Source organism: Parus major, chromosome Z (genome assembly GCF_001522545.3).
Source record: "Parus major isolate Abel chromosome Z, Parus_major1.1, whole genome shotgun sequence".
NCBI lineage: Eukaryota > Metazoa > Chordata > Aves > Passeriformes > Paridae > Parus > Parus major.
This window is the reverse complement of record NC_031799.1, coordinates 10,601,638-10,628,277: the sequence shown is the minus strand read 5'-3', so window position 1 is coordinate 10,628,277 and position 26,640 is coordinate 10,601,638. Positions and strand designations below refer to the sequence as shown.

The 26,640-nt window shown below is 34.8% G+C and overlaps 1 protein-coding gene across 7 annotated transcripts in view; it reads left to right on the top strand.

The window, feature by feature from the left end:
* PRLR (prolactin receptor) overlaps positions 1–26,640 on the top strand; it is a 154,392-nt gene that overhangs the window by 7,613 nt on the left and 120,139 nt on the right. For 6 of the 7 annotated variants that reach the window (XM_015653099.3, XM_015653097.3, XM_015653087.3 and 3 more), the window contains exons 2-4: positions 13,569–13,658; positions 13,882–13,943; positions 15,159–15,243. The gene's annotated coding sequence lies outside the window, so the exon portion shown is untranslated. The remainder of the gene's footprint in view (positions 1–13,568; positions 13,659–13,881; positions 13,944–15,158; positions 15,244–26,640) is intronic. The other variant, XM_015653093.3, reaches the window with a different exon arrangement.

Here is a 26,640-nt window from a genome sequence, read left to right as displayed (position 1 = left end):
CAATTACAAAATTTTTTAGCAGGAGAGGAACAGCATATGTCAGAATGAATCATTAACAATAGTCAGAATGCACTCTTTTCTTCCTGCCTGTTCTGGAAAGGTTACCGAATTTGAAGTATCCTTAATGTGGGCAAATACTCGGGTAGACCCTTATTCATTGTCCATGAAGAGGTGACTCTTTGTTCTTTTCAGTGGTAGTTATTGATAGTAAAGCTGGTTTTATTCCTCTTGCTATACTGTTGCATCTCTTTGGCAATAACTGATACAGCTGCTCAGGCTGCACTATTCAAAACAGCTGTTTGAGCTGCAGTTAAAATAGTGGGTATTAGGGCCTACTGGTATTAGACATTTTCTAATACAAACACTAATAAGTTACTAGTAGAATTTCTTCTTTCTTTGTAATTGTGTTGAACAATGGAGGATTTTAAATTTAGGAAAATATAGCCTTGAGTAGAATTCTTGCTGTTCATAACAGTTTAATATTTTTTTCTTTCCTTTCCATTTTAAAAATTAGATTTTTTACATTATCTGTGGCAAGAATTCTCTTGCATGGTAATTAATAAGATGCGTAAGTGAAGTCGATTTAATCTGTCTTTTGGTCAGTTTACTAAAATGCTGGATAGCAGCATAAATTTCTTTCATTAAAGCTTATACCTGCTGCAGAGACATGATCAATACATGCTGCACAAATCAGAAGAATCTTACTGGAACAGAATAGCCCTGGTCCTCCACTTTGAGAAATATGTCTTTCCAAGATTTATGTGTACATTTTTGTTTTCTGTGAGCATATAACTCATTATCATTGTATTTGGAATAAGAAAAGGAGCAAAGCTATAAAAGGCAAGCACTACTAAACTTACTTTAAATCAATTAAATTCTGTGCTTTGGTTTGAATTTTTAATAGAATAATGTGTGGTGTTGATTAATTGGGCCAGGTAAAGCACAGGAAAATGGTTCTAATTTTGAAACAAGAAATAAGTGTATCTGACAGATTTTACAGCTAATAGAGAGTCAAATTAGTCCCATATTTGTGTATAGGTTATGTAAATAAAATTTAATAGTACACTGCATAATATGAGGCATGGAACATAAGATGCATGTAATTCTGTTTATGGAGCTACACAGCTGCTGCTTGTAATTAGCTGCCTAGGGAACCTCTGTTCAACAATCCTTTTTAATGAGTGTTTTTAACAGTTTGGGTTCCATGGTAAGAGAAGAACCAGATATAGAATGTCAAATATAACTAAAATTCAAATAAATGAACAAAAATCAGGTATAAATTGTATATGGGTTTGCAAGCACATATGTACATGCTTTTAAAAGATTTTCTGAAAACATACAGTGATTTTGGAAGCTCTTTTGCAAACACAGTGTTCAGTGTTTCAAATGATAAATAAAAAATAGTAATTGATTTCTTACTGCTGCAGTGTAGTTTCTTTCCCATAAAGTTACTTATTACAATAGAAAATGAAATAATTAACTTTTCCCCTGAATTTCACATGTGATTCACAGTTTTAATGTTTAATGATATTTTTCTTTCATCATGATATTGTTGAAATTTAAAAAACTAGAAAAATACAACTTCTTTAAACATTTTCTGGATCACTTCTAACTGAAATACTCTATTCTCTTCTTTGTTGTTGTCCAGTTCTATGTATTGTTTGGATTTGTTTGTGCAAGAGGAAGACAACTAACTGTAGCATTTTTATTTAATATCTCTAGCTTATTCCTCTTGAAACAGGGGAAGTACCATTGCTTTCCTCATGAGAGTCTTTGACACTTAGATGATTTGTTTCTATTGTCCCCTTCACTTCTGTTGTAGTGAGCTACTACTTCCAGACTTTTTAGTAAGATAAAAGTAGGTATTTCAATCCTGTGTGTAACATCAACATGTAGAACAGCATCTCCCAAGAGTGTAGTTTTTCAGTAATTATAACTTCTTGTTTTGTTGAACCCTGTAATTTATTATACTCTGTGTCTGAATTACACAACAGAAACTTTTAAATATGGTTAGTTTTTTCCATTCATCTTTATAGCATTTGTTTTCTTTAACGTATCCTCATCATTGAAGAAGACTTTGTTGTTGATCATTCGTTTTCAGGGAGGATCCCTTAGACTGTTCAAAGTATGCAGGTGTGGTTCAGCCATGGTTTATGATGCCATGAATTGTAATGTGGAATTTAACAGGCAGAAAAAACTGCATGTTTTGCAAGGTCATAAACTGCAGGAAATTCAGGACAAATAATGGAAGAATAAATGATGTAATTACTAAATAATAGAGATGTCACATCTGTATAAGGAGTTAGTTAATTGTAATTACAGCTTGGTTTAGGAAGGGGTATTTGGAGATATTTATGTTACATAAAAGAGAAAACAGTTTGGAGAACCTTTTAGTTTTAATCCAAAACCAGTCATAATCAGTAAAATACGTATGATAGAGACATAAGATGAATGATAATGCTTAGGAAAAATTCTTACAGAATTCTGTTGATCTGTTGAGAGTTCACTTGTCCACTCACTTTGTAACAGTCTGGGCTAAGGTGTAGTGGCCATAACCTTTTAGCATGCCATTTAGAAATTTATTCTGACTTGGAATGGTGAACCATATTTTACACTTTTTGAAAGTTAATCCTATAATAAGACACCGCAGCATTGCAATTATGCTGATGAGAAGGTTACAGTTGTTCTCTTCATCCTCTGTGATGCTGACCCTGTCTGGCTGGTGTCTTGTCACCAGTTGGACTCTGGAACTATTTTCATGTAGTTGAAAGACTAGTCTCAGTTTCTAAGCTCATTTTCAGAGTTGAAGTATGTCTTGGGTTGCATAGCAAGGCAAGCATAAAGCAATAAAAGGGAGAAATGGAGAGATAGAGAGCAAAAATCTAAATTATTTAATTTCTTCTTTTGCATGAATTGTACTTGTATGGGTCAAGAAGTTTTTAAGACAACTCTAGATACTAGGCTATACTATTCCTTTTGCAAGCTTTATTTATCCTTATGTTTTAGATAATTAGGTGTAGTGTGCATTCCACATAGAGTCCCTTTGTTGCCCTGAAACCTAAAGCCTTCTGATAATGTTTTCTTAGTTTTAGTTACTTTCCCATGAAAGTTCTATAAATATAAGTTGTTTATCACATTTCTTCTAAGAAACGTCTTTTGATGGACATTTCACATGACCAGTGTGCTTGGGAAAGTGGTAACTTAATTATGCAATCCCTGGTCATTGTCAAGAATCTATAAACACTGGAGTCATAGAACAAAGTTCTTCTTTTTCCTGTTCTAACACTGAGAAGTGTTCACGTGAATAATTTTGTGTCCTTCAGCAACATCCATTTGCATTTTTAATGCTGTAGTTGTAATTCTCTGGAATAGTGTTTCAAAGCAAATGGAGTATTAATTCAAACCCTGTGCTGTGAAAGAGCGAAACTGTTAAACACAAAAAATAGTAGAAAACCCACTGTCATTCTTACAGAAGTTCCATTTCAGACCCTAACTGACTGTTCTTAATATTTCTCTGGCCTCTGCTTTCTGTTATGATCCTGTCTTCCTTCTCCCTACTCAACTAAAACTATTATAATTTTTACTGTCAACTGTTCATTGAGCTTGCAAGTATTCAGGAAGCATACTAGCTTTATTTCTACCAGCTTTTGTTTTCACTTATGCAAGACATGCATATTGTCATTCACATTTCTTTCTGCTATCCCTAATCTTCCAAAGTTGTCTATTTCCTCACTGAAGACTTATTTTTTTTTTCTGCTTTACTCAGCTGAGATTTCTTTTCACATGTATTTCATATCTCAGATATACTAGAAGACCAAAAACTCTTTCATAGGTTAATCAGTCTGTAAAACTAATTAATTTTCCACAAGCTTCATATCAGAGGTGCCTGGATATGGCACTTGGGGTGATAATGGTGATGCTCTGTTGACAGTTGGACTGGATGGTCTTGAAGGTCTCTTCCAACCCTGATGATTGTGTGATGTACCAGTTCTACATCAGATCATGGCAATGTTAGTAAAAATCTTATCTGAATGTCTAGGATACAATTACAGAGTCTAGCAAATCCTATCACTAGCTCCTTAACAATCTGCTGATCTACAAAAGCCAGAAAAAAAAATATTTACAACGAAAAAATCATGTGTAATGCTTAACTTGGTGATCAAAGAAATTTAACCTAAGGTCCAAAAATTCCATGCTTCTGATTTGATGAAGCATTGTCATTACTGGCAGCTTAAAAATGCAGGTATATCACAGCTACAGTTATGTTGAGATAAACAGAAATTTGCAAACTGCTTAGTGGACCCAAATTTATCACAGTCAAAAACGACCGATGAATGATAAGCACTTTCATTATGTAATATGAAACACATGCATTCTGGACTGCTGGCACATTAAAAGCTTGTAAACATTTAAAGACCTTCAAGCCAGCAAGTATGTAAAGCAGTAAGATAAAATCATTAATAATCAAGTTCAGGATAGAGATTACACAACCACTAATGAAGCAATTCTCATTAAAGCAGTTTTTCTGGATAGGACGTGCCTCACAGAAAAGGAATGCCACTTTCCCAGAGAATGTCATCAATGGCTAGTGACCCTGAACATCAAATTGGAGAAAAAGGTTCTGATTAAGTCTCTTTGGGGGAAAAAAAGAAAATCTAAAAAATCATCATTTTTTTCTAGAATCTTAGATGTGAAGCTGTGTGGAAAAAGAAAAATCAGTGAAACAATAAAATAGATGAAGCACAGGCCTTTTAGTTCAGAGTCCATTCATAAGCAATAAAAAAATAAAGTGTTTTGAGAAAGAAAAGAGAATTAAATGAAGTGAGTTCTATTTGTTTAACTGGAGAACATTGATATATTTCCTTGCTCAATCCTTAAAATTTCAGTAACCTAAAAATCTAAAAAAGGATTTCATGATGGATTAGTTTAATGGAAAAATGACCATATATACCAAACCCATATCCCAGTGACACAGAGGCTTAAAGTGACCTTGTTCTTCATACTTCAGTAATATACTTGTTTATACTGTCAGGGCACTTGTGCAGAACAGATATATAGTAATTGATTGTTGAGAAACAGTGTGATCTACTTAAAAGCATTTATTTTTTCTTCTAATATTTTGCATACAGCACGGTAACACTGAATGTGAAGGTTTGCTTTCAATCAAGTTGTAAACTTGGGAAATTTTTGTCATATATGTGAACAGTTTTATTTCTGTTCTTATACTGCTTAGTGGTTTTTTATTTACAATTTAAAATTGGGTATAATGTGAAATTCTGTGGTTTTGGATTATGGGGATTTTTTTCCCCTAATCTGGGAGGTTGCTCATTATTTAATCCATTTCATGCACTTTTTTAAAAGAAAATAAGATAAAATGCTATTACACAAAACAATAGTCCTTGCACTAAAATGACAGCTGCTAGGAACTAGGAACCAGTCGGACTTGACATTATGATCAATATGCTGGATCTCATTTCTGACAGGTGTGGTACTTTTGTTGCTTGTATAGGCAGATTATATGTTTAAATGATGTAGAAAATTATACATTGTAATTTATAGTTGTTGCTAGTAATTACTGTTTATTGCATTGCCATGACTCAGAAATCCATTTATGACAGGAGTTAAATACAGAATATGCTGGTGCCTGAGAACATGTGTGAGGTGAAGGTTAAGCCATATTTTCTAATTCGTTGTTTCTTTCTTAGTTTAGCATTTGACTTTTAGCATGTTTTATTTGATAGCAGCTCGTTAGTTGATGTAACTTGGGACTAATTCTCAGTGTGCTATGCACAGCTGGATACTGAGCTATCCATTTATTTTATTGTCCCAAAAAAATAGGGTGTAGTCAGTTTTTCAGCTGAGGGACAATCTCCAAAATCACAACATCTTGAACTAGCGTTGTACGAGAGACCATATATTTGTTGTTGCCTAAACTGTGCTGCTTTGTTGATCTTGCCCATCAACCTTTTAGTTGTTTAATATGTTTGTTACAATTTCATAGCTCCATAGAATGGTTTAGGATGGAAGGGACCTTAAAGACCATTTAGTTCCAGCCCCTTGCAACTGAATTGTTTCACAGCATTAGAAGTGGGTATGGTGTTGCCATCTTTTTCTTTAATTTAATTTAGATTGTAAGTTGTTTTCATAGATGTTAAACTATTAAGACAATCATCCATCTAGTCCTCTCCTGTCACTTTTTGTGTATTATCTATTTCTCACTTTGATCCTATTTTGGTCAGTCTGAAAGGACATGTTTTTTTACCTTATACAGTCTTTAAAATTTTACCTATGCTTTTGCTGGTAAATTACTTTTTGTATATAAATAAGTTTCTTAATTTCCTTTGAATGTTTTTAGATTAAGTGATAAATTAAATATTATTATGAATAGACATGATTTTACATTGTTTTGGTATATTGTTTTCTTGGTTGCTTTTTGTTTCCTTTTCTGTAATGGGAAGTTCATAAACCCCTGGTTTTTTTCCAGAATATGGGTTCTTTTGGACACCTACCAATACATTTTGGAAGCAGATGATGTGATTATAAAGGCACATGCATGTTTTCATGATGGTGGTATTTTTTTTAACCTTGATATATCACATATGTAAATGTTTTCAATATTTCAGAATAAATTTTAGTGAATATATCTATTTTTATGTTTATGTGTGTCTATGTAGACATATGTTACTCATGTATGCATACGTAGTATTATACCTTTTATGTTAAGCTGTCTCATTGTGAATCTGTAGCTTAGTGTTGTGAGGAAATACTCACCATTACTAGTTTACTGTTGCAAATGAATGTTTTATGTTGCTCAAAGAGTCACCAGCAAAGGTGGTGGCCAAGGCAGGTTTCATATTTATGTGAGAGTGCAACAAAGTTCATCAGCAAGTTTCATTCTACTTGATGATTAAAGCACAGGAACCTAAAATCAATCAACCTAAAATTAAAATCAACCAAAAATTATCTATGTGTAGGCTGGGGATAGAAAAAGGGCAAGGATAGGAAAGGATGAAGGATAAAAATGATTAAGAGAGACAGTCCTGTAGGGTCACCAGGTTTGGACTAGACCACTTGGCCCAGATTTGATCAATAATTTAGGCGCAATTTCAGCACTTAAACTTAATAGCACATTTAATTGCTAAAAGCACCCTTTGCTGGGTTAGGAACTGGCTGGGGGGGATCGGGCCCAGAGAGTGGTGGTGAACAGTGCTGTATCCAGCTGTCAGCCAGTCACAAGTGGTGTTCCTCAGGGGTCTGTGCTGGGGCCAGTTCTGTTCAGTATTTTTATTGATGACATGGATGAGAGTATTGAGTTTTTTGTTAGTAAATTTGCAGTTGACACTAAGCTGGGAGTGTGTGTCGATCTGTTGGAAGGTAGGAGGGCTCTGCAGAGAGACCTAGAATGGTTGGATGGATGGGCAGAGTCCAATAAGATTACATTTAATAAGTCCAAATGCTGAGTCCTTCATTTTGGCCACAATAACCCCCTGCAACACTGTAGTCTGGGGATGGTGTGGCTGGACAGTGCCCAGGTGGAAAGGGACCTGGGGGTGCTGGTGACAGCTGGGTGGACATGAGCCAGCAGGCCAAGGGCATCCTGGCCTGGATCAGGAATAGCATGGCCAGCAGGAGCAGGGAGGTCATTCTCCCCCTGTACTCGGCACTGGTGAGGCCACACCTGGAGTTCTGTGTCCAGTTCTGGCCCCTCAGTTCAGGAAGGACATTGAGATGCTTGAGCACGTCCAGAGGAGGCAACGAGGCTGGTGAGGGGCTTGGAACACAAACCCTGTGAGGAACAGCTGAGGGAGCTGGGGTTGTTTAGCCTGGAGAAAAGGAGACTCAGAGGTGACCTTATCACTCTCTACAACCTCCTGAGTTGCTGTAGGCAGGTAGGGGATGGTCTCTTTCTCCAGGCAGCAACTGAGAGAACAAGAGGACACATCCTCAAGCTGAACCAAGGGTTGGATATTAGCAAAGTTTTTTACAGAAAGGGTGATAAAGTACTGGAATGGTTTGCCTGGGGGGGATAGTTGAGTCACCATCCCTGGATGTGTTTAAAAGACTGGATGTGGCACTTGGTGCCACAGTCTAGTTGAAGTGTTAGGGCTGGGTTGGACTCTATGATCTTGTAGGTCTCTTCCAACCTAGTCATTCTGTGATTCTGTGATTGATATTTAAATAATCTATCAAAAGATTCTATATAGTTTACTGTAAGCACAACAGTAATTCACCTCCTAACTTCCTTACAAAGGAAGTTCCTTTCCTTACAAAGGCCTAACTTCCTTACTAACCTAAATCACTTAACAATCTGAGATCAATGTTCATAGTACATTTTTGCTTTAGCTTATTCACACTTGCACACTGAAGGTGTATGTACAAGGTAATCACTCAAGAAAAATTTCTCTCAGGGTCAGGGAAATACTCACATTGGATGCTTTTGCATCTTCTCAGCAGGCTGAGCCTCGAGGAGTGGGGTTATTAGTCCAGGATCCATTGTCGTTTATCACTGGTCTTCCAAGTACTCAGGAAACTTGCTGAGAGGTGCCCCACTCAGAAGAATTTGCTGATCACAGACCACTGCAGGCCAGAAGAGCTCAGAATTGGTTTTGGGGTTGCAGAAGACCTCTAAGACCATCAACTTCAACCTCTTACTGGTCACCAACTTATTGATAGACCTATGAAACTTAGTGCCACATTCAGTTGTTTCTTTAACACCTTCAGGGATGGTGACCCAACAAACTCCCTGGATAGTTCGTTCCAGTGAATTCCAGTCTAACAATGTGTTCTGAGAAGAAATTCCTTCTTAAAGGAGAGGTCTGCTTAGTACCACTGTTTCTAGGGTGATGAGAATTGGCTGAAGTCATAATAATCTTCAATATTAGCCACCATTCAGGTTAGTAACTTTAGTTTCAAAAATGTTGTTCCACTGAAGTTGTTATTCAGACAAGAAAAATAAGTTTCCAAAGTGGTTTGTGCTAGACAGCACAAGTTTTTGGGAGCAGCCAGTATTTCTAATAAGCTCAAGAGCTTAGTCCAGGTTCTGTTTGTCAAGGCTGAGGTCTAATGAGCATTTCTGAGATCACAGTGCAGCCCGAGGGGCAGGGAGCAGGGGGAATGCACCACCACACTTACTCAGTGTTTTTTGCTTACTGCATAGAACATATTTTAAAATATACATTTAAAATTCCCATTTTAAAAATGAAAATGGGAATGACATGCAACTTGCAATTGCTTTTCTTGGCCCTGAGGGAAAATCGGTGTCTTCACTTTAACAGTAGTTACTGTCAAAAGACGAAAGAGCAATAATATTGGAAAGGGAAAATAAATTTTGAACTGGCATAAGAATTTGCTTATTTTCAAACTTGTTGAGGGTTTTCTTTTTTAATAATACTATATTGATGTTGGGAAAGAAATAATGGCTTCTACTGTCCTTTAAATATTTTAAATTAGTAAGCTGGTACAAGAATGACTTGGTACTGTGTAATTTAACTGTGTATGAGGAGAATAACCTGCTCTAAAAGATGATTTGTTTTTGACTGTCTGTTAATTACTTTTTTCTGAAGTGAGATACATGAATTTTAAACTAAGGGAAAACTTGGTGCAGGCACAGCCATAAAAAGTAATTATTTTCTAAATTAATAAGGACTCTTATACCTGTAAGACTACTGTAAGCTTCTGAGGATCATGAAAAGCAGAAGTAGTATGTCTTAAACTCTAAGCAAAATATCCATGCACACTCTCCCCCAGTCACTGGAAGTAATATTCCTATCAGACAAACACAGCCATGCAGTCCCAGAATGATTAGATAAATGATTGGATACAGAACAATAAGTCCATATAAATTAATTTCCATTGACTCCCTTTAGTCCTTATTTGCATGAACAAAGTAGATGGTGATTTTATATTTTAATGGTCAAGTCTAAATGGCTTTGAGTAATGTTTTATTTATAGAGCACTTGGTTGCCCATAAGGTGAGTTAAAGTGCAAATTGTGGTCAGAATTAAGAGTGACTTTTTCACAGCTGGTAAAAGAGCAGTAGTAGTGAGGTCTGGGTGCATGAATAAAGTATACACTGGTAAGAGGAGTTTTGCTGCTGTACCTCAGATTGTCCCCCATATATGATGAGTCAGAATTTGTTCTTGGAATCTGAAGAAATGTTGTGTGATTCTCGAGTCAAAAACAAATTGAATAGCATAGTGATGACAAATCTCATTCCATGAAGTGTGGTCTTGATTTTGAAGAGATGTATCAGTGTATAAGTGGCAGCTTCCTCTTAATACTGAGGAGCATTTCTGGAGTATGATCAACATGATGAATCGGATCTACTCAGAAAGAGTTGTTTTGTAAACATTGAAAGCTGAAGAGGTGTATATAAAATCAACAGTGATTTTGGTTTATATAATGTGCTTTTTGTGTTACACATGAGGTTTACTTTCTATAACCACTTTTTTCCTAAATTAATCTTTTTCTTTTTGCTTTATTTAAGTCTATGTGAACAGAACCAAAAAGGGACCTGGAAACAATCATATCATTTAACTAATCCTCTCCAGCAATATTAGTACAAGTTATTGATACATTAATCACATCAGTAGTGAAATGTCAATAATTCCAATTGCTCTTCATACATCAATTGGGCTAAGGTTTTGTTGCAGTTAATATTAGAAATAATATTTAGTTTAAATCCTCAATTGCATTTAATTATAAACTTGTTTGTGAAAAAAACAGCTGCACCTTTTCCTCATCTCTGTTAGTCTGCCATTTGAAATAATGCAGCAGAAGTTTTCTTTAATGGGCAGAGTTATCAAAAGTTTTGCACATGTAATCATACAATCTTTGATTATTTGTTGGCCATGGAGTGATCTTCTCCAGTCTTTTAGACAATAGTGAGAAAAACTATGCATCTCTGTCTTTGCAGAAGGTATTAATCGCATTCATAATTATCACAATAAATAAATAGTTTGTGGGTGAATTACACAGCAGATCAATCATCATTACGCTTCCAAGTGTATGATTAGGAAAGAAATTTGGCTGTTAGCTATCATAATGATATGGCTTAACTAAAGTGAGCAGTCTTGAAGCAGATTGAATCAAAATTTTCTTTCCCCAGGGAATAGAAGTCCCAAGGTATGTTCTAGGCAGCTGATATGACAAATTTTTCAATACTTTTTTGTGCCAACCAGGGATTGCAAATATACTATTTTATACCTTTTACAGAAAGAGATCTAAGGAGGATCTTCTTCATTTTTTCATTCTTTGGGTTTTTCCATTAATGTATCTTCAAGATATAGAGTATTAATTTCAGTAAAGTGATCTTCATGAAATGGAAGCCTCCTCTTGTGGAAGTGAAGTTTTGTTGAGTTGGACTTTGCTATAAACCTTTGTAAAATTCAGGTCTGCTGAAAACTGAACTGAACCTCTTCTTACTGTTAAATTAAGAAGAAATAATGTAATGTGAGAAGACCTATACTGCAAGAGTACAGTATTGCATATATGGAAGCTAATATACAAGGCAGGAGGTATCCTGCCACTTCATGTTAAAAAAGTAAAAGTTAAGCCACTTTCCATTACAAGTATAGCATTTCTGTCTCAAAAACAGGTTCCATGCAACTGAGATGATGAGTTTTAGAATGGAGTGAGTGAGGAGCATAGGGTTGGGAGCCATGCAAGGGACGAGAAACAGCAAGGAAGCCAGTGGATGATAGAGTGTCACTTGAGGGGGTGGCAGTATTATCAGAAGTTGGAAGAATGTAGCATGTTAGTCAGAGTGAAAGGAGTAGGCAACAATAACTGAGGTGTGATAACAGAAAGGAACATAAGAGACAGATTTGTATTGTTCTGGAGATAGAAATAGAACAGCCTAAGCAAAGCAAACTTGAGAAAAATGTATTTCCTTGTGATAGTTCTTGTGATTAACTTGTGCAAGGAATGAGAGTTTCATACCTATCACTAAAATTCAATTTTTTTCCTCGTGTTGAGAATCCTGTATTTCTTATAAAGTCATATGCTTTATCACTGTGTATCTTGCCTTAGGCACACCCAGCTTCTTACAGATGAAATGTCTACAGACCAGTGGTAAATATATTTATCCCTCTGAACATTAGGAAGGGATGACCTCTCTATCTAATAACATTCAGAACACTTATATGGGAAACAAATACATTGTTGGAAGATATATTAGCTCAAGTCTTTCTGGTTCTGTCACTATTTTACAGACAGTAAGAACATCAAGATTGCAAATTATTGGTACACAGTCAGCAAAATAGAAAAAACTATTTGTGGATTGTGGATTGTTTTTTTAGTCATTCATATGGGCTTTTTTTTTCATTAGGAGGTCTTTAATAATTTCAGATCATTGAACTGCATTCCTAGACTTTCCAGACATTGACTACTCCATGATTGATAATCTCAATATTACCTATTTGATTTTTAAGTTAACAGCACTGAAATTGCTATAAGTATAAATTTCCTGACATAGAGTTCATTGTGTTATTTGATTCTGAAAGAGAAAAAATATACGAGATGTTCAATACTGTTTAAACTTTCTCTTAATATGAAAATGTAATACGTTTGTTGCACTGTGTTGAAGTATGTTCATTGTATAAAAAATATTTTGTTTTATATATATAACTCTATATATATTATAACTCTAGAAGAGTCTCAAACTCTTCGGTAATGGAATATGCCATCTAAAATTTGTAAAATTTTAGCGGCCTTCTTGATGCAAATAGAGAAATGAAGTCTTAGACAGTTTGTTTTGTTTCAACCAGTCGCTAATATTGTCTTTAATGTTCTCTGAAATTAATTGATTAATTTTATTAACCAGAGACAATCACTTGATCTGTCACATTTTACATACTATGTAAGACTGTGTAGATTATATTTCTCCCCTTGAATCTAGAAGGATGATGAAATTTTGAAAGTTCTAAATGGCATATACCTTTGATGAAGAGTTTGAGACTCTCTGTTTTTAAAAAAAGTCTCAGTTTTAAAAACTGGTTTTATAAGCCTTACTCTACTAGGAGAAAGGTGAGGTCAAAAATATCATTGTATGTATTGTATCATTGTATTCCAGACCACAAAATCAACTTCATTCCTTTGCTGAAAAGGGGAAGATTATGGCGTACCTTTCTAGCTCTCCAATCCAAAAAATATTCTCTTGTAGGAAAAGTATAAACAAGAAATATATAAACAAACAGGTAGTTAAACATGAATTAATACTGTAAAACTGTTAAGATTAGTGCATGTCTTAAAGTAATTGCTGTAATGATCAGTAATTATAATAGAAAAATAGAAATTGGAACTGCGCTGATTGAAAACTTGTATGACAGATACATGGAGATGCTGGCAATTTGGGTTGTTTCAGTTTGTTATTACTTCTATAATTACCTCAGCACACTTGAAAAGGCATAATTAAGTATGACATAAAAAAAATCTATCATCATCATATTAAAGAATTCATTCTCTATTGTAGGTGAAAGCTACATTAGTTTTTAGGAAATAGAAAATATTATGTCTGGTTTTAGTGTCTGTGTCTAGTGGTCCCTTTTTAACCTGTGCTTAACTTTCAGGAAGAGGAGCCTGAAATACATAGAGATTTTGAAACAAGAAGTGTGAAACAAATCCTTGTTCTGCTCAGGCCCCCAGCTGTGCAACATGATGTAAGTTATTAAACCATTTTGTCTCTTTTTTTCTCTTTGCAGACAATGAAAACATACTGTTTTCTGTATGTCTAATAATGCTTTGTTTTGATAAATTCTTTAACAATCCTGGTGAAATTTTACTTTAAAATTGAATTTAATTTAGTAAATACAAGAGATGTTAAAAGACATATAAGATGTTTTGAAAAAAATCTATTGAAACCTTACTTCATTGCTTTTTCAGCTAAAACTGTTAATTAGACTTGTAATACTTTGACAAATTCTTCCAGCTGACCTAACCCTGAGGTACGTGTGACTGCTTATTGTTACTTTCTTTTCATTCTTAGTTTGTGCTTTTACAATATGCATGTAGAAAGTAAATGTTCTTGTTAGCTGAAGTTCTGTAATCTTGTTGTGTCATTTAAATAATTTAATCCTTTTAGAGTTGTCAAATTTATGTTTCAGTGTTTGTCCCAATGGTCTGGAAGGATGTAATCACTAGTGGATCCAGAAAAAGAAGTAATCTCATAGGAAAGAAATCAACAAATTTTGATAAATGTTTTAGAGAATATGGGGAGATATCAGAGTCCTTAGAAGAGAAGAAATATTTAATTCTGTGAATGAATCAGAAAACTCTGACAAGTTTCAGTTCAGTATCCATGTTAACACAGTATTAACACAGAAGCTATCTCACAAATACAATCTGATCACAAATACAAACTGGTATGTGTTACAATATGATTAACATACATCCATAGTAACTTAAGGAAATATGTAATACAATTTTTAGAGGAATTTCTTGGCTACGTAGATTTGTAGAACCGCATCTGCAAAAAACAGGAAGTAAATAAGTTGTTTAAGAGCAAGAGGTGGGGATTTGGAATCCTGAGTGGCCTGTATTTGAAGGAAATGTTCCTAGTTCTAATGATTCTCAGCCGAATGACAATACAGGTATTAACTCTATGATAAAGTATCAATTGTGATCAATTTGGATCTTGGTTTTTAGTGTAACTTTGGTCGTTTTCCATACATTAGTATTAGTACAAGTATATTTTAACATAATTTCTACCTTCATTCTTATATGATTGTTGTAGGAGCATAAGGACTTGTGGCTCTTCTAGTGAGTGTGAGCATGAACTGCCACGTGGGAATTGCACTTTTAGTTATAAACTAACTTTGAGTGTGCTTGTGTTTTTTGTGATCACTGTCTTTTCCTATTTCTTATTCCTTCTTTTGTTGCAGAAAGCCCTATATCCTTCTAGTTTTGCTTTTATCGTGCCCAGTATTCCTCCAAAATGAATGAATTTGAAATCTTTGCTGTTTATTCACTATTAATTCTTCTAAAATAAGTTTAGATTGTCACATCAGTCATTGTTCTTTTTTAAGCATTTGCAGTTACTTTTTTCTGTGTTAGGTAGCTGAAAAGGTACTTACAGAAATTAAGTAATTAATTAAATTTTAAGGCATTTGTGAAATTAACTTCCTTTCCTAGCTATAGTCCTTTTCTTTTCTTTTGTACAGATGTAAAATACGTGATGTCCACACAACTATGCTTGCAACTGTCACCTGCTTCAAACTTTTTAAGGATTAACCCTGGGGGTTTGCAGTAAGTACTTCGTCTAATACCATTAGCTGTCTTTCTAAATGCAGCTGTATTTTTTATAAAAATCTAACTCTTAGGTGAAACTCCAATGTTAAGGCTTAAAATGCCTAATTAATAGTTTGGTTGTATATTAACATTATTTTTAAAATGTGTGAAATATTTTACAACTGATATCACAGAGCATTGATAATGCAAGCTACTCATAGTCTTTACAAACTGAACACTCTTTTTAAAAATAATTTAAACAGTCTGTCATTTTCCAAAATCCCCTTGGTTTTTCATTGTATTTTCAATGTACACATTTTGTGTGGTTCAGTCACCTGTGTGAATATCAGCTTTCTCAGAATTGAAACAAGTAAGTAATTACTAACAATTTTGTATAAGCATTGTTTTATTCAAAATAACTTTTCACATTTTTACTCAAAAACATGAACCATGAGGAAGCTAAAGTACAGATGGTATTCCACAAATGCTCTTTCTTTGAGTAACTGTGGTTTTGCTGCTTTGCCTGCTACATCTTGCTGATCACTGTACTATCTTAGCATCTATGGAAATTGGTCCTGTCTCTCTTATTGCATTCTTTCAATGGTTCAGGTTTATTATTTATTTATTAATATTCAGTCTCTAGGAAAATAAGTCAAATTATACATTCTACTTTTTTTTCTGAAAGCAACAGAGTGGATAGTTTTTTGAGCTCCCAGGGTTCCACATTGACAAATATGGGCCGGTCGTATGAACTCTTCATCATTGTTTGTTGGGAGTTTAAAAACAAATCTAAATAAGCAAAGTCAAAAATTCCCCCCAAACCCCGCAATAATTTTCTTCACATTCTAAGCCACTGTTCCTCAAGATGGAAGGTCAATGTCATGGGAAATTGTCTTCATAGTTGTGCTAGTCTGATCTTTTTTGTCACATGAGCTTGTACACTTGAGGTATTTGAAAAAGAAAATTGAAAGCTGATGTATAACTATATTCAATAGGAAAACAATTATATGAGTGGAGTGATGTATTCTTGGTGACCTGTGTTGCTTAGATACAAACTGTTGTTTTGTCAGTTGATTAAATCCTTGTCTTCTAATTGTTTTTTACTGGAAAGTCCATTGCAATGCCTGGCTCAGGCTTGGACATTACTCCATTAACCATGAGGTTTCTTCACTCTCACTTCACCCCAGCTAAAATCATTCAGACACCTGTAAGTGAGCATTTCTTACATAAAATTTCAGTTATTAGTACTGAATTTACCTGGTGCAAGTTGAGTTAGAGTACACATGATCATATAGTGCGTTTCTGTTACATAGCCAGTGCACACAAGAAAAGATTTTTAACAGCATTTTACTTTCATATTTAATTAGTTGATATGGGGCCAGCTAAGTAATTTGCCACCAGAAACTGACCCTGTCAGCATTACTTGAACAAATGTAAACCAATGAAGTAATTTTGTATAGGATCTATTCTGTGTGTCGTAGTATTGCATGCTTCTGATGAAGTACAAGAAATTACCTGGCTAGATTTACTATCTCAGCGTTTTGAGTTTTTTTCTATTAGTTACTGAAGAATATTTCTAGAATCACAGCTTCCATATTCGTCTACAGATCTGATGCGTTTGTTTTCTCTTGTTTCACACTTTATCTTAATTATTGTAAAATCCTTGTTTTGAACTGAAAAACATAGCCATCGTCCATATGTATTTTTGTAGAATATTGCTGCAGTGTGTAGTTTCTTACATCTCATTTCCATATCCTCCTTCAGACTTGTTTCCAAACTTCTAAGTTTAGACCTCAGGTGGTTCCTCCCTTTCTAGCCTAGCAATTATTGCTCTCTTGTTAGACAAATAGTCAAGTGACTTTTTTTGCTTTCTCTCATGTTGTATTTCACACTTTATAGGAATTTATATAAAAATTCAGAAATTCCCTTACATTCCATGGCTTCTTACTGTGACTTTTGTTCCATGTACTCACTAATTCAAGAACTGAGTTTCACAAGTGTTCAACCTACTTAGGGAATGTCCTTGAAGTAAGTAATAGTAACAAGCTTAACGGAAGACTGTACAGATCTTCACAGCCTTTTTTCCCCCCTACAATTATCTATGGAAAATAACATTAAATAATACATTTTCACGTGGGATATACCTTAAACCTGGACATCATATGTATTTCTGGATACTGTGGTAACTGCTGTTGTGTTGTCAGGGAAACAGCCTTCTGCTCAGTAGGCAAAACCAATGAGGATTAAGCAAAGCTATAATATAGTTAAGTCCCTGTGACCTTACCAGGATCAAGATCTGTCAGTTCTTCACTTTGCAAGTGTCCCTCAGGAGTGAGGGAGATATGCACAAGTAAAATCATACCTGCAGTATGACTGGTGTAAGTATCAGACTTGGAGTATTCTAAGAAGTGAATGCATTTCTCAGTTAGATGGATTAAAAGACTCCGTTTGTGTAAGTAAAATCTTTATAAACTAAATGATAGAAAAGTTTTCATGTGAGCTATGAATGTGGAAGAGATAATTAAATTATGATGAATTCTGGAGTCTCTTTTATCTTTGTTAAAAATTCACACAAAAATATACCAATATAAAAGTACATTAAAATCGCAGGGATAAGAAACAAAGTTTATAGCACTCTGGGGTGCAGAGTAGTTGCCAGTAGTTATCAGCAGAGTGTTCTTCTTTAGTAGTATTGATGCATGTGTTACTAAAGTAAACCTCCATTATACACATATTAATTCACTCCAGTTTTTTTGTATTAAAATAAGTTAAACTTTTTCTGCTTAAGCATTAACTTATTTTTGCTTTTTCTAATGCAAAATAAAATACCTAAATACATTAGTTGATTTTTTTTATCAAAAATAAGAATGAAGGAGGATTTACATCTGATATGGTCTCGCAAAGTCCCTGGAGTTCATTGTTATTTTCGTTCTTGTATTGTTGTGTAATATTGAATGTGATTTAATGTCTTTCTTAATTAGCCCTTAGTTTTAATTATTAATCTGCATGTATCAACCATTATATTTTTTTACAAATCTCTTGCATTACATGTCCATTATAAAAAAAATTAAAATCAGTGTTAATTCATCTCCAGACAATGGCAGATGAACCTTTTTCAATACTGATATTTGTCCCATTTTTTGTGCTGAGAAGGGAGCATTTGAGGCAAAGTATGAAATGAGATGTCTGATTATGATAATGGCTTGGCTTTCAACATTACCTTGTGATATATTTCCTTCCTTAGTGCTTTGTTTTTTCCTTTAGGTTAATCTAAACCTCTGGCCAAAGGCATTGGATTTTATTACTTTTGATTATTCTTTCCAGCTATCCCAGTCCTTTTTATTAGTGCTCTTGCATTTTTATTTTTTTTTTTTTTGTATCTTTTTATTTAAAATAACTGGGTGTTTTTCTCAAAATTATTGTCTCTACCATTTCATCAAAGTTACAGAAAGTTTCTTTCTATAAGATGCCTTTTACCAAAGCGAGTTCAGGCTTTTTGCAGCATGTTTAAAGCTGTTACAGAAAACTTGAAATTGTCCCGATTTCACTGCTTCATTTCTGAGAGTAGCTACTTTCCTAATAAGATATTTCTATCAGAATATCAGGGGAATAAATGAAGCAAGAGGACAGTGAAGACTTGGCAGCTTTGTGAGTTCAATATGATGTTAGCCTTCTTAACTATATAAAATGCACAATAGAGAATTTAGGGACGAGAGCACATTCAGTAATTTAAATATTTAATGCTTACATATTTCAGAACAGGACAACATCAAAGTTTTTAAAATACATGCAGAAGTTGACTTAAAAGACTGCAGTTTAATTTCTGGGAGAAAAATGCAATATGATGAAAACAGACCATTAATTTTCAAAGTAAAATGATTAGGAAACATGTTGTGCCTTACTCATTCCCATTTCTTCATTTATTATTAATTTTTTACTGTAAGTTTTCAGGTCAGGTACATAGCTGAATACTTTTCTTAATATATTATCTACATCTCAAACTCCTTCCCCTACTTGTATTTCTCCTAATTTTATACAAATAAATCTACCCTTATTTTCTCTTACTCCACCTTCTATTAGAGTATTAGAGCTCACTTATATGAATGACCTTGACCAGTAAAGACTAATTTAGAAAACAGTAAGTAGAATCCAACTTTTTTTTTTTTTTTCATTTTCTTATAACCAACTAACTAGTTTAACAGTGTTCCAGTAAATTACTGCAAGTTACCTACTACCCTGCTGCTTTCTTGGATAATCTGAAATCCTGAGCAATAATGATAGCAGCAGCAGCCTCCCCAGTTGTTTTGTTTGTGGAAAAAGAGGCAGATCAGCCTTTCCCAGCTCATGGAGTGCATTAGGTGAATCGAGGACATGTCATCCTCCCTGTGCATGGGCTGTGCAACTGATCCATGAGTGCATAACAAGTTTAAGATATTTCTGAAGCTGTCGATTTACTGCAAGCCATCTGTGCATGACCTAAAGCCACCTGTCCAGGTGTTCCTACTTGTTTGGTAGATACCTGTTTTTCCATGTGAAATGCTTACAAATATAGTTTTCTCATTGTTTTTTAATTATAGTGTAATTTTGCTCCATCTCTTCTAAATACAATGTATCATGGACATCTAATTTGTTTTATCAAATTCAGACATGGATTCAAAAGTAGTCATTGGAAAAATATTAATGTGAAGTCAGTTTAGTACAGTAATACCAATATGGGGGAAACCAGAACTAGACTTTGAGTACTCTAATCACATCTGATTTTTCTTCCCCTTTCATCTTATATAGCTATTGACAGTGCTGTAAAATACAAGAACAGTATACAAAATCAAAGTATTCACATTTGTCATATATTGACAGCTAAACCCCAGAAAAAAAAAAAAAAGAGGTTATGGAAGACCTGTGCTCTTTAGGTTGCTGATGTCAAAAGACTGAACAATGAACTGTAGTTTTAATTAAAATAAGTGAAAGCATAAAGTCCAAGCTCTAATTTAGTCCAGTGATCTTCTCAAATTGAATTCTTGTGAATTATATCCCCATGGACTCTGGAACATTAATTCCATCACTGTTATGAGATTGTGTGTTAATCAGAATAGTCTATATTGATTATTTCTGCACTACATTGTAGTATTTTGAATTTGGAGCACTGTACATAAGATAGATATTTAAATCTGTATGTTGGTTGCTTTCTTTTTCTATGTTTTTTTTGTAATTTACCTTTAGACTTCTGATCAACATATTTAAGAGTTAAATTTTTTATGAGTGTAGTTTAGTGGCCATAAACCATTTTCTGGATAGGTTTGGATGAGTGAAACACTCAGCCTTGAAATACACTTATTCAGGTTACAAAATACAGATGCTATGGAGGGTTTATTAATTAACTGATGTGTGATTTCCTAAAAAAAAAGACATATAGCAATATGCTATTGCCCATTAGTTTTAAGTCAAAGACTGTCAGCCACAGCACCTACCTGTGAACAACTGAATGTATTTGCAGAAATCAAAGACACTAAAAACTAATCTCATTCATTTGCAAATTGCTTCCCCTATATTTTTCAATGGAAAAGGTTGCAAAATGTTTATATCAACATATTTGTATTCCTCTGCATACTTGACTGTATTTTTTATCATTTGCTCCATTAGTATTTATTTTACTTGAGTTTTTATACAAAAACGATCAAACAAATAGAAAAATAGCCATAGGCTTTAACATCTATGGATATTCTTTAAAGTCAGCTCACAGTAGATGTGTTTTTTGTGTAACTATGTGTGGTTTACATATTGATTTTTTAGTTTACAGCCAGTTTAAACTTAGATGTAGAATTAACCCAAAATTTCAGTTTTAAGACTGTTATCACTATCTTTGAGTTCATATCCTCCTTAAAGTCAAACTGTTTGACAGCAGCAGTAGTTAATCATGTTGCCTTGAGGCTTACTGTGATCCAACAAGCAGCATGCAAGCTAGATAGTGCTTAAGGGTGCTCCCTTAGGGCTCATTTCATCTTTCAGGAGACAACAAATGACTTCAAGTGGGGAGTAGTAGCAAAATGTTTTCCTCATGCCTGTCCACATCCTAGCACAGGGAGCAAGGAGGCTGCTGCAGATGTACAGAGCAGTGAAGTTGTAGCCCTGCACTGAGGGAAAGTGAAGTGTGGCTCTTACAACTGTCCTCTGTGTATAAATTGGGAAGGTCTTTCATGCCAGAATCAAAGTAGTTTGGGCTTAATTACCTGTAAAAGTTGGTAATACTTGCTACCAACGGATGATATGCCATTTTATAATTTCACATTCGGACAGTTAAAAAAGGAGATGTTTGGGGAAGCCTCAATGCCTTTTGGGCTCTTTGATCTCTTGCGAAGTGTTGTGCACTTCTGCAGATTATTGATTGAAGCAATGAAAAACATGCAAGTTCTCCACTATTACCTTTATTTGAAACACAGGTGTTTCAGTTTAGTATTTCAGAAGTGATAGAATCAAGTCCATAAAATTATTAATAGAGAAATTGAGAAATATTCAACTGATTTGCTAACATTCTTTGCTGTCCCCATTTAGAGTCTGCAATTTAGGTAAAACTAAGAAAATACTGGTGATGCTTCCTCTGAGAGCTATTGCATTCTTCAGAAATAATAATATTCATCCTGCTTCAGCCTGAGAAAAACACAAAAGGATCATTTGGATTACCAGTTCTGTTTTTTTAAGGGTATTAACAGGCCCACATCCAAGAAAGTGATTAATTCAGTGCTTGTTGCTTAGGATTTGTATTGAGGCACATGGTTGCTAACACTGAACTATTCCTTAGGAAAAGGTATTTAAGTCCTTTAAGGCATGAAAACACAGAAATGGCTGCACTGGATCAAAGCTGTTCATTTTTCCTATATTCAGCCTGTGGCTGGAGTTCATAACCCATTCTACAGAGAAAAAGGCAATAATACTGCATTTACAGAATAATCATCTTAATAAAGAAAATTTCATGTTAGGTTCTTGATGATTGTGAGGCTTTATTTACATACAAAGATTCTGCTTAGTTGAGGGCAATGGAGAAAATGAAGAAATGGTTACAATTACTTTTAGTTATCTTGAGTAAAGCAGAACAGTATGACCAATTGAAGGAAAAAAACACAGAGAAGCTTACAAATTGACAGTGACACAAATAGTTGACAGTGTCTTCTGAATAATCAGTATTTGATGGATATTGCCTGAAGAAGTACAAAATAAATTGGGTAAAATTCAGGATGAAATTTTAGGGAGACAATATGATTGCATCTGTTGAGAATGTAAGTGAGAACCTTGGATATATCGTAAGGAGAAGCAAAAGACTTTTGGGATATTGGGTGATGTTAATTGTATGTCCTGATAGACAGGTTGGGTCACAGTCATAAGAGTTCTGATGTGAGGTATCTTAAAAGCTCCCTGTTCAGCCTCTGACAGCAAACAAGACAAGCACTGCAATGCTGACTTTTGGCATTTCTTTTTGTACTTTGGAATTTACAGTTTCTGAGTCATAGCAGCCCAGTATATTTTCACTGCATCATTTGTTATTTTATAAGCCCACATTGTTATCTCTTTTCTAAGTCACTGAGTCCAGGATTTCTTTTCTTTTTTGTATGGTAATTTTTTCTACACTTTTCCTTGTATTTTTAACATTGTATTAAAATTCCTGTGTGAATTCCTTCTGTTATTCTGTGTCCTTCCTGTTTTTTGGTTTTTTGTTTTGTTTTGTTTGTTTATGGGTTTTGGGTTTGTTTCTTTGTTTTTGCTTAGTTTTGGGGTTTAGTTGGTTGGTTTTGGTGTTTGGTTTGGTTTATTTGGGTGTGTTTTTGTTTTGGGGTTTTTTTTTTATTGATTTTGGGTTGGTTTTAGAGGGGGTTGGTTCTTGGTTTTTTTTCATAGAGTATTTTTTAAACTGGGATAAGTAATACTAATATAGATCTGTCTTTAATTTCCATAATCCATATGAACACTGACACAGCTGTCCTTCATTCTAATTCTCAGAGCAATTGTACTAAAGGCGGGGGGGGGGGGTTGTTAGGATTCTTTCGTAGTACATGCATGTGATTTCATCTTCATTATATGTACATGTAGTTGGTTTTTTTCTTTCAGTATCCACTGACTATGTGGTTACCAAGAAAATTGTATTTGGTAATGTGATTTTCAAAGTGGAAGTGAAATCTGTGAGTGTTCTCATGGTTATAGAGCAGAGCTCAGACACAAAGCACAGTCAGCTTGCATGTACTATACACTGGTGCTTGTGAGATTGGACTAGAGGTTCTTGTCATTATCTCAGTGTTGTTTCTCCCAGGAGATTCCTCTTTGAGATAATAGAACTTCTAAGAGTTGATGTTACAAACACCCTATTTAACAGAGCAATGTGGTGTTTAGATAACCAGAATCACAGTTAGGCAAACAGATACTTTTCATCCAGTTCTCCCTTTAGTCAGCTGTCTGATATGTTATGAAATGTTCAAGATTGTGGGTTTCAAGCCTACTGAATTCCTATGACATTAGGTGTATTTTATAGGCCCTACACTGTCTAGCAGGGCACGTTCATTACGCACAGGGTAAATGTTGCCCTGGAACTTCGTCCAAGAATTTTCAAATTATGTAACATTTGAATCTTCTAAAAATATAATACACAAGCTTCAGCAGAACCCAGCAGAAAAAAAACTAATTACATGCATATTTTGCACTGTACTAGACACAAGTGATACTTACCCTACTTTTGCAAGTCAAACATATGCTTTTCCCTTTAAAACTCCTTTCACATATCAGAGTTCAATTTTGGTTAAGGAGGAAACTTAGACTGGTTATAACAGGTATTAGGTCTGCAGGAATGACAGATATTAGATACATAAGTTCCTGTTTTACTATGTTAGCCACATATAAACCTTTAATATAATCTGGCATATGTACATGACTCTGCTGCATCACATTTTCTTAACAAGGTTCTGTTTAAATTTCCCATCTATTCACTGGCATTTTGACAATTCCAGAAACAGGTCTGGCAGGATTTTTAAAATAAATATTCTAATCTACTTTATAATGTGTAATTTTCTTTTCTATAGTAGTGTTCAACTCAGCTTTCCCATGCAGCAGTGTTAATGTCTTTGATTACTTCATTTCAGGTAAAAATTCCCTCTAAATTTGTTTTCCTTGGCATGTCTGCAGTAGATGTCTCCTGTACACTACCTTGATGAAAGGAATTGTGCACGTTGCTAATGGCCTGCAAATATTTGCCGTCCATGGTCAAAAATATAAACAGAACTGTGTTTCAGGTTCTGCAATTCTTTGGTTGAATAGGACATTAGGAAGGGACAATTATCTCTGGTCCACCTTATTATCACAGAATCATAGAATAGTTTGTTTTGGAAGGGACCTTAAATATCACATAGTTACAACCCCCTGTCATGGGCAGGGATACTTTTCATTAGACCAGATTTCTCAAAGCCTCTTTCAACCAGGCCTTGAACAGCTTCAGGGACAGGGCATCCACAGCTTCTCTGGGCAACCTGTTCCAATGCCTGACAACCCTCCCAGTAAAGATTTTTTTCCTAATGTGTGATATAAACTTACACTCTTTGCAGTTTAATGACACTCCCCCTTGTTCTGTCACTATATGTCCATGTAAAAAGTCCTTGTCCATCTTCCCATCTTTTATGTACTGCTCTAAGGTCTCTCTAGAGCCTTCTCCAGGATGAATATCCCCAACTCTCTCAGCTTGGCTCCAACAGGTCTGTTGGTCTTATGTTGGAGGCCCCAGAGCTATATGCACCCACTCCAGGTGGAGTGTCACAAGACCAGAGCAAAGGAAGAGAACAATGTTCCTTTTATTGGGTTGTGTTGAGCTCCTCATCCACTTAAAGTCCCAAGTCATTCTCCATAGGTCTGCTCTCAATCCATTCTCCTCCCAGCCTGTATTTGTGCTTGGGATTGCCATGAACCAGGTGCAGGACCTTGTACTTGGCCTTGCTGAACTTCACAAGGTTCATACAGACCCATCTCTCAACAAAGACTGTCTTGTACGTGTCCAGTCCCTCTGGATGGCATCCCTGCCTCCAGTGTGGTGACCACACCGCACAGCTCAGTGTCATGAGAGAACTTGCTGAAGGTGCCCTTGATCCCCCGTCCCTGTCACCAAAAAAGATGTTGAGATGATGTTCCCATCCCTGAGGGACACCACTTGTCACTGGGCTCCACATGGACATCAAACCACTGATTGCACCTCATTGAGTTCAACCATCCAGCCCACCAAGATGCTCAAGACTGATTCCTGTTCTTAGGGCTCTCCAATGGTTCCTGTGCCACCATGAAATCTATTCCTTTGGATTTTGGGATTTTCCTAACCATAAACCATCTACTGATCACACTGATTTGCTTTCCCTTTATATATAAGCCTTTACTAATAATTTTAAGTTTGCATAGGGTCTAATATTACCAACTTGTACCTAGTGTTATTTACATACGCAGTAAATTTTACTTTTTCTGAAGAAATAGAGTTGGTAAAACTTCAGGTGTGTGGTCTTGTTTTTTGAACAACTCTATGGCTTTTGAGAGGATGTGATTAAAACATGTACTAATGAATATACCAGGATCACTGAGTGTAAAATCTGTATGTAAGTTCTTCTTCTGTGTATTGACTTCCATTCCTTTTTTTCTAACTGGGAGTATTATTAGAAGATAGTCTAAATTTATAAGTCTGAATTTTCATCTGTTTAAAATCATCATAAGTCACTTTGAAACAATGCAGTTAATTACCTTGGTGGGTTTAAAAAAGAAGAAAAAAACTTTACAAAAAATATGTCTATTTTTGGAAGATATTTAAATATAAAATAGTCAGATTTCTCTGTTATGAAAAACCATTTATTAAAAAACAATTTAGTAAAATAATAACTTTTTGCAAATATATTATTAGTTATTGTGGCTTCTTGATAGCTTAAGAATAATTTAATAAGATATTATAAAATTTAATATTAATATAAAGAATAATTCTGTATTCTTTGTCCAAATACAGTTATAAGATTTTTTCTATTCTTTTCCATGATTAAAAAATACTTGTATTTTCTTGTGTTCTTTATCTTTCTCTCTCTTAAATTCCTTGCATTCCATTCTGTAGATTATTTCACATGTGTAATTTACTTGTTGAACTGTCCCTCAGAAATCTAGGCATGTGTGATACAATTCAAATGTTGTTGTTGATGCCAAAACAAAATACAATGCTATTGAATTGATTCTAATACTTAAGCAAGGGTCTAGATAATTAGGGTCTAATGGTTAAGCTAGAGTCATAGATTCATAGATTCTTTTTCCTTGGAAACAACCTTTAAGTTGTCTGAACCAGTAGCAAACAGTAGCTGTGAGAGAATGAGAGAACTAAATCTCAGGATGCCATTGATTCAGTGTTTCTTCTTTTTGTATGATTTG